The sequence below is a fragment of the Suricata suricatta genome, chromosome 5 (genome assembly GCF_006229205.1).
Source record: "Suricata suricatta isolate VVHF042 chromosome 5, meerkat_22Aug2017_6uvM2_HiC, whole genome shotgun sequence".
NCBI lineage: Eukaryota > Metazoa > Chordata > Mammalia > Carnivora > Herpestidae > Suricata > Suricata suricatta.
In genome coordinates this window covers 59082459-59094445 of record NC_043704.1, presented here as the reverse complement: position 1 = coordinate 59094445, position 11987 = coordinate 59082459, and the positions used below count along the sequence as shown (strand labels likewise).

At 37.6% G+C, this 11987-nt stretch overlaps 2 long non-coding RNA genes across 3 annotated transcripts; one reads left to right on the top strand and one right to left on the bottom strand.

The window, feature by feature from the left end:
- The first annotated feature begins 752 nt into the window (after window positions 1–752).
- On the top strand, window positions 753–3971 carry LOC115291748. Of its 2 annotated transcripts, XR_003908653.1 has the most exons (3): window positions 753–1572; window positions 3278–3358; window positions 3753–3971. It is a non-coding gene; the product is annotated as an uncharacterized LOC115291748 (long non-coding RNA). The 2 variants fall into 2 exon arrangements; XR_003908652.1 differs by lacking the exon at window positions 3753–3971 and having other exon boundaries at window positions 3278–3421.
- LOC115291753 lies at window positions 1186–1666 on the bottom strand. Its single transcript, XR_003908658.1, has 2 exons — window positions 1415–1666; window positions 1186–1330 (listed from the first exon to the last, which is right to left on the bottom strand). It is a non-coding gene; the product is annotated as an uncharacterized LOC115291753 (long non-coding RNA).
- Window positions 3972–11987: the final 8016 nt, after the last annotated feature.

Below are 11987 nucleotides of genomic sequence, written 5' to 3'. Positions count from 1 at the left end.
ATGAGTTTTATGAGAACAATTGTTTTGATGAAATTCAGATTATGGATGATGGTCTTAAAGCCTTTGCAACTAATTTACTTTTTATATTAGCTTCATGGTATTTTAAACGTCCAATTTATGTAAATAGTAGCAAGTAGCAATAGTTTTTCCTTTAATTTCTAACTTTATTTTGAAATAATTTTATGTTTACAGAAACATTACAAGTCCTGTGTACCCTTTCCCCAGCTTCCTCTGTTGTTAATATCTTATGTAACCATGGTGTTTATCAAAACTAAGAAATTAGCATTAATACCATACTGTTAACTGCAGATTTTACTCACATTCCGAGTTTTTGTACTTAATGTCTTTTCCATAATCCAAACCAGGATACTACGTTGTATTTAGTAATCATGTCTTGGTCTCTTCCAATCTGTGATTGTTTCTGTCTTTATCTTTCATAATCCTCTTGAAGAGTTATGGTCAAAAATTTTGTACGATACCCCTCAATTTGGATTTATCTGATGTTTTTTCATGGTGAGACTGAGGTTAAAAATTTGAAAAAGAAAACCACAGAGCTGCTGTGCCCTTTTCTTTGTATTATGTTAGGAAGCAGTTGGTTAAGGTGGTGTCCACAAGGTTTCTTTTTTTTAAATATTTATTATTTATTTTTGAGAGAGAGAGAGTGTGAGCAGGTGAGGGACAGAGAGAGAGGGAGACAAAGAATCTGAAGCAGGCTCCAGGCTCCAAACTGTCAGCACAGAGCCCGACGTAGTGTTCAAACTCACAAACTGAGATCATGACCTGAGCTGAAGTCAGAGTTTCTTATTTTCAAATTCCCATTGTTTACAGCTGGTAATAGGAATACAACAGACTTACATATACTGATGTTGTGTTCTGTATCCTTGCTAAATTCCTTTGTAATTCCTGTTGTTTGTTGCAGGTCCTATAGATTTTATATATAGAGAATCATATCATCTGCATATGTAGATAATATTACTTTTTTGTTTCCAATCTATGTGTCTATGCCTGAATTGAGGTAAACCTGCTCTGAAGAGAGTATGAAGTAGGCCAAAACAGCCATGAAGGGTAAAAACAAAAACTTTCTAATAGAAAATGTAGGAAATACCTTGTGACCTAGGATATAGAAGTCTTCTTAAATACCAATCCTTCCCCCTACCCAGCATGAACCATAACTCAGAAAATAGATTAGTATTACTATATCAAAATTATGAATTTATTTTAAAAAGACAATACAGACAAACTTAATAGACAAATGCTATTTTGGAAAAGGATACTTATAAAGTCTAACACTGACAAGGGACTCATCTTCTTAAGACTATCCAAGAAAGTCCTACAAATCAACAGAGAGCAATTAGGGTGTCAGTTCATGCAGAACAAATTGCCCCAAAACAATAATAAGCACTTTTTGTCTCACTGTAGGTCAGGAATTTGGGAGTGGCTTAGCTGTGTTTCTGGGTCAAGGTCTCACTGTTGCAGGAGTCAGCAAGTTGGCCGTGGTTGCAGGTGCTTGAAGGTTTGATTGAACCTGGAGGATCTCCTTCTAAGATGACTCACTTGGCAGATGACCAGCAGGTTGGTGCTGGCTAGTGGTTATTTCTCACTGTACGGGCCTCTCCATCAGGTTCTTTGAGTGTCCTCAGGACATGACAATGGTTTCTGAGAGCAAGTCATCTAGGAGAGAATGGCGGAAACCAGAATGTATTTTATGACCTAGTCTGAGAATTCACACGTTGCAGTTTCCTTAGTAACGAGTCAGCTACACAGGTCCGCCCTATCCAGTGTGGACGGAAACTATAAAGATGTGAATGCCGCGAGGCAAGGATGATTGTGGACCACCTTATAGACTCTAAGTCCACGGCCAGGAATTCTAATTTTTTTTAAAAAGGTGAAATATAAATAGTCAATTTATAGAAAAAAAATAAAAAAGCTAAGATGTTTGTTGATACCCAGACTTGGGATACTTGGGGGACTCGGTTAAGTGTCTGACTCTTGATTTCTGCTCAGGTCTTGATCTCACAGCTTGTGAGTTCGAGCCCCACATCGGGTGCTGTGCTGATGGCATGGAGTCTGCTTGGGATTCTTTCTCTCTTCCCACCCCCTCCTGTTTTTCAAAAATAAACAAACATTACCAAAAAAGAAAAAAAAAAAGATACTCAAACTTACCAGAAAGATGTTAAAACAAGATGATGCTTCTTTATACCTATTCAGTTGGCAAACATTTTTTTGGATGATGGCAGGCATTCAAAGACGTGTGAAGATACTGGAACCAACCCCTGTGCACTGCCGGAGTGTAGTCTGACAGCCATGTTAGGGAGGAATCTGATAGTGCCTGGTCAAATTAAGAATGTCCCATAGGGATGTATTAAACTCAGTTTTTGCACCTGTGTTTCTCTTTTACTACTTGTGTAGAACATTTTACTTCTGGTCACCAAATATGTGGAGGTTTTTCCCCCACATCAAGCAATTTTCTGTGACACCAGTTGGGCATTGTGTAATTCAACTCAGTTCTCACTACCTGGAGATAGTATCAGTCCCAAAGGTTAAGGACTCAGTCCCACAAGACTGTATCCACCCAACTTCAGGTACCAGTTCCAAGTAATAGGTCCCTAGGGTACTCAAAACTTAGTCCAATTTGGCTACAAATGACAGGTTCCCACAGTGCCCTTCTGAGTCTTGATTAATTTGCTAGAGTGGCTCACAGAACTCAGAGAAACAGTTATGTTTCACTGGTTTATTAAAAGATATGATAAAGGATACAGATGAACAGCCTGATGAAGAGAGATACAGCGTGAGGTCTGGGAGGGTCCTGAATGCAGGAGCTTTTGTCCCTGTGGAGTTGGGGTGCTTCACCCGCACAGGGTGGCTGTTTGGCTAACTAGAAGCTCTCTGAACCCTGTACTATTGAGATTTTGTGAAGACTTTCTCACATAGGCCTAATCGATCATTAACTGTTTCTCACCCCTCTCCCCTCTCTTGAGGATCGGAGGTGGGATTGAAAATTCCAAGCTTCTAATCATGGCTTGGTCTTGATTAGACCAAGAACCTACCCAGAATCAGCTCACTAGAACAAAAGATGCTCTTAGGGTTCTTGTCACTTAGGAATTCTACGAGGTTTAGGAGCCTTGTGTTAAGACCTGAGGGCAAGGACCCATATATATTTTTTATAATTTATTATTTTTATAATATATAATATAAATATATAATGTACTTATAATAAATTATTTTATAATTTATTATTTCTTATAATTTTATTTATTTATAATTTATTATTTTACAGGGAACATTTAGGAGGATGCCATCGCTTTATCTGTGGTATCAGGAGTTGGAAGCGATCTATTTTCATTGGTGGGGTTACAAGGTACCACATGGCTATTAGAAACAGAATAAATAAACATGACACAACATGATAGATCTTAAACAGTTTTGAATTTAAAAAGTAAGTCTCAGTTATTTCCTTTGCAGTTTTTTCTGATTTCCATTCTGATTTGGCTGTTAGACATTACAAATGTAGCATGTCTAAACCAAAGTTCCCAGTTTTGTATCCACTGCCAAACACCAACTAGCACAACTGAGCTGCTAAAAACCCATTCTCTTCTTCCAGTTTTCCCCAATTCAATTAATGTCATTACTACCAACCCTCTTGCGGAGCCAGAAATCCTAGGAGTCATCTTTGATTTCTCTTTCTGTTCGCCCTACACGAAGTAACACATATGATGCCTTAGTAACAAGTCCTGTCCTCTCTACCTCCACAGAACAGCCGGGTGCCTGGGCTTCTGCATACTGAACCAGCAATTCACATGATCCTGATGCAGGAGATTCATGGATCACACGTTCAGAAGCCCTAAGAAACACTCTTTCCTGCTCTTGATTGAGGAATAACCTTTTCCTTTTTTAATAATTTGGTGGCTTCCTAAGAGGGAAAACTTAGAAGACACTCATTTGGGCTTTTTGAATAAAGATCATTTTCTTGACTCCATTGTTAGTGAGTAAACAGGCCTCAGATGAAAATACCTTTCCAGGATTACTTCCAGTACAGTTGATAGTATGAAAGTGTTGGTTTCAGAGAACAAGAGCTAAGAGCTAAGAGCACAAGCTAAGAGCTGGGCTCTAGAGCCAGTGTTTAATTCCCACTTCCCTTACTTTAGTTGTGCAAACTTAGTTGGTTTGCTGGCCTTTGAACCTCCAGGTTCCTCACCTACAAAATGAAAATAGAATTTTCTAGCCAGAGTTACTAAATGGATTGAATGAGATCCTACCTTGACCTTTAATGCTGCCAGCATGATAATGAGCACTACTGCCACCTCTCTAGACCTAGTTTTGAGGTCACAAGTAACACATATGTCCAGCAGAGGGCAGTAGGACAGCACAAGAATTCAGTATTGAAGCATACTGGAGAGTCAGTTACTAAAAATCACTACCTCTCTCTCCTGATATTTTTTGTAGCGATGGAGGAAGGAAATGGATGATGTTGGTGAACATCCTTTGCGTTTGAGATTCTCACCTGTCCATTTATTGAATAACAATGATGCACCCAGTTTATTTTAGTTATTACCCCTTTATCAAATACGTGGTTTGCAAATATTTTTGTTTTTGTAATCCTGTGGGTTTTTTTTTATATAGTTTATTACCAAGTTGGTTTCCATATAACACCCAAGTGCTCTTCCCCACAAGTGCCCCTCTCTATGACCATCACCCCTCTTTCCCTTCCCCCCTCCCTCTAATTATTTGCAGTTTCAGTCTCATAACACCTTTCCTACCCTTCATATCTATCCTTTTAAAATTAGGGACATGGACTCAAATTATTTTTGTCATATCAAAGTATAATTGACCTAATTACGATGTGTTTAATGTGTATAAAGTGATGATTTGATACATAAATAAACTGTAAAAGGGTTCTCACAATTAACACATCCATCACCTTACATATTTCCCTTTTTTGGGTGGGGGTAGGTGGGTGAGAACACTTCAAATCCATTCTCTTACCTAATTTCAATTCTACATTAAAGTATTGGCAACTATATTCACCAAACAATTCATTAGATCTTGATACCTTATTCATCTCATAACTGAAACTTAATGTACCTCTTTTCCAACCCCTCCCTATTTCCTCCAGCACCTGATAGTTACCATTCTACTCCCTAGTTCTATGAATTTGACTTTTATTTTTAAGATTACAAATATACGTGATATGTGGTCTTTGTCTTCTTCTATCTGGTTTATTTCACTTGGTGAAACGCCCTTCAGAGTCATCCATGTTATTGCAAAGACAAGATTTTCTTCTTTTTAAAGGCTGAATAATATTCCATTGTGCGTATATGATGTTTGTGTGTGTGTCACATTTTCTTTATCCATTATCCTTTGAAGGACAATTAGGTTGTTTCAGTATCTTGGCTTTCATGTATAATGCTGCAATGACCATGGGAGTGTAGATATCTCCTTGAGATAATGATTTCACTTTTTTTAGAAATACATCCAGAAGTTAGATGCCTGGATCATATGGTAGTTCCATTTTTAATTTCTTGAGGAAACTCCATGCTGTTTTTCATACCAGTTTACAGTCCCACCAACAGTGTACCAAGTCCCTTTTCTCCACATCTTCACCAGCATTTGTTACCTCTTTTTGATAATAGCAATCCTTACGGGTGTGAGGTGATATTTTATTAAGGTGTTGATTTGCATCTCCCTCATGATGAGTGGTGTTGAGCATCTTTTCATGTATGCTCTTGGATGTCTTATTTGGGAAAAATGTCTATTCAAGTGCTTTGCCCATTTTTTAATTGGGTCATGTGGTTTTTTGGAGTTCCTTGTATAATTTGGATATTAACCCTTTATTGGGTATGTGGTTTGTAAATATTTTCTCATACACCATAGGTTACCTTTTCATTTTGTTGATCACTTTCCTTTGCTGTAGAGAACTTTTTTAGTTTGATGTAGTCCCGTTTATTTTTGCTTTCGTTGCCTTAGCTTTTGGTGTCAAATCCAAAATATAATCATTGCCAGACCAATAACAATGGTCTGCTATGTTTTCCTCTAGGAGTTTAATGGTTTTAGGTTTTATATGCAAGTCTTTAATACATTTTAGTTGATTTTTGTGTATGGGGTAAGGTAGGGATCCCAAATTTCATTCTTCTGTGTGTGTATATCCAGTTTCCCCAGCATTATTTATTGAAGCAATTCTCCTTGTTTGTTCTTGACACCTTTGTTGAAAATTAATTGATCATGTATGTGTGGGTTTATTTCTGGGCTTTTGATTCTGTTCCATTTGTTTGTATGTTTGATTTTATGTCAATACCATACTGTTTTGATTACTACAGTTTTACAATACAGTTTGGAAGCAGGCAGTGTGATATTTCTAGTTTGTTCTCGCTCAAGATCCCCTTGGCTGTTCAAGGTGTGTTGTGCTTCCATATGAATTTTAGGATTTATTTTTCTACTTCTGTGAGAAATACCACTGGAATTCTGATAGGGATTGCATTGAATCTATAGATTGCTTTGAGTAGTTGGACATTTTAACAGTATTCTTTCAATCTATAAACATGGACTCTCTATTTATTTGTATCATCTTCAATTTCTTTCATCAATATTTTATAGTTTTTTGTGGGAACAGATCTTTCACCCTGTTAGTTAAGTTTATTCCTAAATCTCGTATTGGTTTTGAATCTATTATAAGTAGGATTTTTTTTATTAATTTATTTTTTGGATAGTGCACTATTACTGTATAGAAGCATCACTAGTTTCTATATACTAATTTTGTATCCTGAAACTTTACAAAATTTATTAGCCTAATAGTTTTTTGTGAGACTCTAGGGTTTTCTATATATAATGTCATATTATCTACATAGGTACATACATACAGAGAAGATTTAACTTCTTCCTTTTCTATTTCCATGCCTTTTTTTTTTCTTGCCTGATTTCTTTGGCTAGGACTTCCACTATCATATCAAATAGAAGTGGTGAGAGTGGGGATTCTTGACTTGTTCTTGCTCTTAGAGGAAAACCTTCCAGATTTTCACCATTGAGTATGATGTTAGCTGTGGGCTTTTCATAGATGCCCTTTATTTTGCTGGGATGCAGTCCATCTGTACCTAATTTGTTGAGAGTTTTTATCATGAAAGGATGTTGAATTTTCTCCAAAATTTTTTCTTAATACATTGGGATGTTCATATTCTTTTTATCCTTCATTTTGTTAATGTGCTGTAACCTATTTGTTGATTTGCATTTTTTCAACCAATCAGGAATAAACCTCACTTGATCATGGGTAGAATTCCTTTTTTTTTCTTTAATTTTTTAAAACATTTATACATTTTTTGAGGGACAGAGAGAGACAGAGTGTGTGCGGAGGAGGGTCAAAGAGAGAGGGAGACACAGAATCTGAAGCAGGTTCCAGGCTCTGAGCTGTCAGCACAGAGCCCGATGTCAGGCTCAAACTCACAGACTGTGAGATTATGACCTGAGCTGAAGTCGGATGCCCAACTGACTGAGACACCCAGGCACCCCAGGTTCCTTTAATGTACTGCCAAATTCTGTTTGTTAATATTTTGTTGAGGAGTTTTGCATTTATGTTCATCAGAGATATTGGCCTATAATTTTCTTGTAGTGCCCTTGCCTGTCTTTGATACCAGGATATTTTTGGTTTTCACAAATGAATTTGGAAGTGCTTCCTCCTTATTTTTAAATTTTTTTGGGAGAATTTGAGAAGGATTAGTATTAATTCTAATTAATAATAAATCAAATATTTGGTAGGATTCACCAGTGAAGCCAGACAGTCCTGGACTTTTCTTTGATGGAGGATGTTTGGTTCCTGCTTCAATGTCCTTATTTGTTATAATCTGTTCACATTTTCTATTTCTTCATGATTCGATCTTGATAAATGTATGTCTCCAGTAATTTATCCCTTTCTTCTAGTTTATCTAATTTGTTGGCACATTGTTCGTAGTAGTTTCCTATAATCCTTAGTATTTCTGTGTTATCAGTTGTACTGTCTCCTTTCATTTGTGATTTCGAGTCTTCCCTGCTTTTTACTTAGTGTAGATAAAGATTTTTCTATTTTGTTTATCCTCTTAGTTTCATTGATCTTTATAATTGTTTTCCTAGTCTTTGTTTTTCTTTTTCTTTTTTTTTTTTGTTTTTTTGTTTTTTTGTTTCTGCTCTGATACTTGTTTTGCCTTCCTTCTGCTAAGGTTGAGCCTAGTTTATTTCTGGTTCTTTGAGGTATAAAGTTACTATATGTGATCTTTCTTCTTTTTTATTATAGCCATTTATCATCATAAACATCCATATTGCTGCTTTTCCTGCACCTCATAGGTTTTGATATGTTTTGTATTCATTGTAGTTTGTCTTGAGATGTTTTTCAGTTTTCTTCTGATTTCCTCTTTGACTCAATAGTTGTTCAAGGGTATATAATTTTCATGTATTTGTGAATATTCCTGTTTTCTTGCTTTTACTGAACTAATTTCATTCTGTCATCTGATGCATACGTGAGAGAAATCAGGGAAAGGTATTGCATTAGTCTGCTTGGCCCGCCCTAACACAATACCACAGACTGGGGGGCTTAAGCAACAGTTTAGTTTCTCACAGTTCATGATCAAGATACTGGCAAATTCTGTTTCTGGTGAGAACTTTTTTCTTGGTTTGCAGATGGCTGTCTTCTTACTCTGTCTTCATATGGCCTTTCTCTGCAATGTGCAGGTAGAGTGAGAGAGAGAAGAGATTTCTTCTTCTAATGAGGATGCCAGCCCTAACATATTAAGGTTTCGTTGTTATTACTTCTCTTGACCTTTATTACCTCCTTACAGGTTCTATCTCCAAATACAGTCACATTGAGAGTTATGGCTTTAAGGAGAAAGGGGAGGGACGCAGTTCAGTCCAGACAGGCATTTTTTTAGAGATATGAATCACAATTCCTACAGCAAATGACAGAAACAGATATTTCTTCACGGAATAAGTGCTAGGGAAACACTGAATAAAGAGAAAGCTAATAGTGTCAGCCTGGGGTGTGGAAGGCTTTTGTAGGACATGAGGCGTTCACCTTCATTCATTTATTTACTTGGGAAAGAGTTGTTGGGCATCGACTGTATGCCTAGCTCTATGTTTGGTGCTAGCATGTAAGATGAACAGGAAGTGATAAATGCCACTGACCATCTCAAATCGACTGGGGCATGTGGAAATGTGCACGTTCTCTGACCTGTGCAGGGTGCTGGTAGCGTGAAATCCTGAGTTGGTGACTCATGGAACCTGTTATGTAAACTGGCTCTGTGTTTCAGATCAAGATTTTTGTTTTAGATTTCCTGTCGTTTTGATGATGTACCATGATTAGAGACAACTAGAGATTCGCTCAGAATAGTTTTGCAGAAAATCTGGCTCCCTGAAGTCCTTTCTCCTGACCAGCCTTCCAGTCTCAAAATACAACAATACACATTAAAATATTAGGAGGGGGAAAATGCTTCCAGGAGATGAAAAATGTTTTTTCCCACTTAGGCATGGAAGTGAGAATGGGCAGAATGCTAATTTGATCAGGCCATTTTGGTTTCAGCTACCATTTAAACACCATACAATCTAGCCTTCATAGGACAGATTCAATCCTCTTACTTTACAAGCGAGGGAATGTAAGCTCAGAGAAGTTAGAGGCTTGGCAGTAGTCACAGTGCTAATAACAACTGGAAACAGCATCCTGTCTTGGTGTCAGTTCCTCTTATACTACTCGGGTATGTTGGTGTTTATATTTACCACAATGTAAGTAGAAATTGAAAGCTAGCTTTCAAAAATTTTCACATTTTGACATTGCCAAAACATCCAAGCACTTATCACTTTTTTTTAGTGATTAGCTTATATTGATTTAATAGAAGTCTTGATTCCAACAAATTGAAAAGAAAAAAACTGGTCTTATGTCACAGGCTGTGAAGTGCTACTCTACAGTATGCCATCTGTCGGGTAGTGTCTGCCGGAACGGATAGGTGGATGTCATCTACACTGTGGGTCAGCCGAAGCCCTGGAGACTCTGGCATATGCCACAGAATTTGCATCGGATCTCTGCCCTACCCCATTGGTTCCTTCCCTCCTCACCAAATATCAGTCTCCCCCACGAGCCTGTCCCTGATTCCCTTCTTGTCTTCCTCTGCACTCCCCCGAGTTCTCATTACTCTCTCAGAGGTGCATTATGGGCCTGTCTTATAACTCTGTTTCCTGCCCCAGCTCTTCTGTGATTCCAGTTTCTCATTTTAATTGTCCTGCTTTTCCCACTCAACATACTGAAAGCTGAGAAGACACAAAAGTCTCTCCTCTCCAACCATAGCTCTTTCTGATCATGTAGTTTCCGTTAACCTCACCTGTTTCAAGTTTCTCAACTCCATATCTAGTCATTCATCAAAAATCTATTTTGAGATTTCATTCAAAATATTTCTGGCACCGCTTTCTTTCTTTCCACTGCCACCAGGGCAGCCCAGTCCTTTAGTAAGTGCCATGGGCTCCTCCCTGGTCTCTCTGCTTCTGCATGCTCTTTCTTTGAGCACATCCTTCATGGATTCTAAAGTGCTTTCTAGTTGGTAGGACTTTTATTCCATTTGAAAGCGTTTAGTAACTCTCTATGATGAGATAAGTTCCAAGCTCTCACACTGATGATGAAGGCCTGTGCAGCTGCCTGCTCCCAAGTCATCTTTCCAGCCTTGACTCTCACCTCGTCATCACACACCTTCTCTCCAGACAGTGGAATTTTCTATTGCAGTTTAAGGCCGTCCCTGTACTTTCTGATGCTGCATTTCTGTTCAAGCTATTTCCTTAGGCCAGCCTCTCATTTCTGCCCACTAGATGCCACTGTCCTTTTACAGACCAGCTCTGATCCGACTTTTCTCTCTCACTGTTGTCAGAAGTGATATTTCTGCCTACTGAACTACAGAATTTCGACAGTGCCTCTCTTGTGGCACAAATTTCATACTATTTTGCATCATTCTTATTTGTATGCATGTAAAATCGTTCTAGATTGTCTGCTCCATGGGGACAGAGTTGTACTTTATGCATTTAACTGATATGTTGAATAAACAAGTCACATGGATTATAATCAAAGCATCACTTTTTTTTTTTAATTCTTCATCATTCTTTGAAACTTTATTCAGTAGGAGTAATCTTTCCCTGACTCTAGGTAAAGGCTCCAGCAGGCCCATGAGTGTCCTGATCTTTCTTGGGTAATAGATTGTCCTAGAATCATGTTTGGAAACACAGTCATGATTCAGTATCACTGTGCTCAATCCACTGTAAAAGACAAACCCCTCAAAGTGACATGAAGTTTTCTCTCTTGGTCTTGCTAGGATGTGCACCCCGCTTTCTATTTTCTCCCTGCTCACTTCTTTCCTCACACTTGATAGATTTTTATAAGTTGCAGTTATCTATTTAAATCCTCTATTGTCCACCTTTGACCATTAGGATCCTTTTCAAGGTTTCTCCAAATCCTTTTGCTGTAACCTAGTAATCTCACATAGTTTCCTTGCTATCTTTCTGACACGATGTTCTAGGTTTATTTTGTACGTTTCCTGCCCTACGCACTGAATTAACTTTCTCCAATGGGCACTGGTTTTTGATTGTTGTCTTTGTTTGCTTTGTTTTGTTTTTAAGTGGGAAATGTTATGTTAAGACCACAATACTAGAGATGCTTATTGCTACTGGGTTAGTCCATTTTTAGGCCTATTGCATGGATAGATCTTGGAAGATCTCCATCCTTCTTCCCATCTTTTCTTCTCTTCCTCCATCCTTCCCTCCTGTTTTTCCTTTTTTTTTTCCTTATGCAACTATCTCCTAGTTAAATATGTGTTTAAAAATATATTTATACATACATTAGGGTAAAATATTTAATGCCATCAACCAAAATTTGAGAATGCTACAGTCTTTGACCTCTATATTATATCTATATCTCCTTTCTTTCACTGAGACTCATGGTTCTCAGAGATATAGGAATTGATAGAATTATATTATCCTATAAATACATACTTACTTTATCC